Below are 2,600 nucleotides of genomic sequence, written 5' to 3'. Positions count from 1 at the left end.
TAGTTGTTTTTGCATATAACGTAGAAAAAACGTCAGAGCAAAGCTGCTAGACTTTACCTGGAATATGATAGCTAATCAGAATGGTCTTCACACAAAGAAAGCAGACGATATCCAAACCGCTCGTACCTCCAAAACAGTAACAACAAAGATGAAGAAACTGCAGTAAACTTGTTCATAATTTTGTCTTTCAAAGTAATATATGTGCGGAAAAGTTAAATATTAGAAAGTAAATATTTAAAGAGCTTTTTAGATTGGTGACACAGATACTCAGAGTGTTGAATGAATACATAAATCAATAAGTTATTTAAAGTTGGCTTAATTCTGCACAAAGAGATAGATGGTTCTAACAAACGAAATATGTCAAAATAGCTGAGGATTCAATAAAGCACACAGAATTATTTCTGCTTGCTAGTGTCAAGCAAGTACATGTATACATCTACATGCTTATCGTTGTGTGCAGACGACTATACAGCCATCGGAGGCGGTATTCTATCGTGGGAACCGGTAACGAATGTATTGTTACGTCACCGTTGTTAATTGATTTTCCGTAACTTCGTACCGACGAAACTTAAGCGACACAAGTCTTTACTTAATAAAACTGGTTTATTCTTTCCGAATATAACTTTACCGATACACTCAACTTCAACAATCGCGTTAAAACAAACGCTAATCAACGAACGTCTCTCGTGCTCTCTGACTGCAGTTCAATTACTCACTGTCTACCCAGACATTACATTCCCCTCTTTTATATACCAGCCTACCCTATATCTAGTAAGAACTAGAACATTCGCCAAAGTACATGATAGTTCTAGAAACGTTGCGTCACAGTAGTCATGTGACTCGATGATGCAACAGTATTCATTCGTTGTGGACCTAGTGGTTACTTCTACCAACGACCCTGGTTATAGCCTCTCTAATCAAGTAGAACCTGTAAATGTGAAATTCAGTATTAGTATTTTGTTATACATCTGTTACAAAACTTTTTAGTGTATTTATCGTTATTTACTAACAAAAAATCTAAAGAATTGTGAAATTACCATTACCAACCAAAGCATTAAAAACAAACAATTGCTAATAGCCGACTCTAATCTTACGTCTTTATGTGTTAAGATAATATTAATGTAGTTTTAAAAAACTGAGACGTTTGGATTGTTATGACTTTGTTAAAAAATAAATTATATCTGTAAATACCCTTAGAAGAGCACTGCCCACTTTAAATTCTGTTTGTAATGCTGTTTCGCCACAGAGTGTTGATGACACGTGATGTGCGAGTTGCTTAACGTCTGGACTCATCTTGAAAGTGTAGGGAACTATTTGAGAGACATAAAAAATATGAGTTATGCTAGAGATTTTAATACTTGTAATATACGACTTTATAACACCAAATTTGTTATGTTTCTTTAATTGGATACTCAACGTTTTGTTTTACAGCTTCTTTGGGAGTGTTCCACTGAAACAAAAACCTTAACTGAAGCTTTGTATTGTCCGTTACTGTTTGTGTTTTCTGGAACCTTCTGAAGATGCTGTAAAACGAAACGTTGACTGCCTAATTAAAGAAAGATAACAAATTTGGTGTTATAAAACCGTTTATTATAAGTATTAATATGTATTTCATATACCAATAAGCATTACAGAAATTAAATAATGAGATTGTTGATTAATTTGTGAATATTAAGATTGGTGATTAATTATTAAATCAGCCAATTAATTCAAAGTTTAAATTTTGATATTGTGTTTCGACGAAGAAATATAAATACGAGAAGAAACATAAATACGAAAAAAATTAACAAGTAAATAATTTTCCAGTGTTCTTTGTAAAGTTAGGACTATCGTTAGTTAGGAGAACTTGTACAAATTGTATTTGTAGAACTTGTAGTTGAAGAAATAAAACCCTTTGGTTATCTTAAGTTGACTGGACTGCATTTTTCTTTTTTAATCGTTTAATTTTTCTTGTTTAACGTTAAAGTCTGTATTGTCACTTTTCCCATGCTTGAATGAAGTATTTATTGGATGACGTCATCATTAGTTCTAGTATAGGTGTATAGGTAAAACCGTATCATCTGAAATTGCTGGAGAAGTTAGTATCAAGTTTGAAAGATTTTTTGACATCACTACTAACAGGCGTATTATAAAATACTTCTATTTTCGTGGATATTTGAGGCTGGGACAGAATACCAATATATTAAACCTCAATGCATATACGCCTGGAATACTACAACCGTATTTTACAATTATATGTCAAGAAAATAAAGTATTGCATTGTTAATTGTTACTAAAAGAAATAATTCAAAACTCTGATGGTGGGGTTTTCATCTCTCACCCCTGTTATTTGAAGATGACTCAAAAATATTTAGGCTTTGTTTCTGTTTTTTCAATTGTTGTTTGTTTCGTCTATGTAAAAAATTAAGTAATAAATAATAAGTGTTTATTTTTATTTTTAGACAGAAACTATAAGTGGGCTATTTATGTTCTATCCACCACGGGAAATCTAACCCTAGTATTGTAAGTCTGAAAACTTACATATGATTGTTTGTTTGTTTGTTTTGAATTTCGCGCAAAGCTACACGAGGGCTATCTGCGCTAGCCGTCCCTAATTTAGC

The 2,600-nt window shown here is 32.5% G+C and overlaps 1 long non-coding RNA gene across 1 annotated transcript in view; it reads right to left on the bottom strand.

Annotated features, from left to right (window-relative positions):
• Positions 1–793: 793 nt before the first annotated feature.
• LOC111087408 overlaps positions 794–2,600 on the bottom strand; it is a 3,237-nt gene continuing 1,430 nt past the window's right edge. Inside the window, exons 2-3 of the long non-coding RNA XR_002612109.1 lie at positions 1,192–1,310; positions 794–928 (exon numbers count right to left, since the gene is read on the bottom strand). This is a non-coding gene — a long non-coding RNA (uncharacterized LOC111087408). The remainder of the gene's footprint in view (positions 929–1,191; positions 1,311–2,600) is intronic.

The sequence above is a fragment of the Limulus polyphemus genome, unplaced genomic scaffold (assembly GCF_000517525.1).
Source record: "Limulus polyphemus unplaced genomic scaffold, Limulus_polyphemus-2.1.2 Scaffold2115, whole genome shotgun sequence".
Lineage (NCBI taxonomy): Eukaryota > Metazoa > Arthropoda > Merostomata > Xiphosura > Limulidae > Limulus > Limulus polyphemus.
This window is presented reverse-complemented; position numbering and strand designations above follow the sequence as displayed.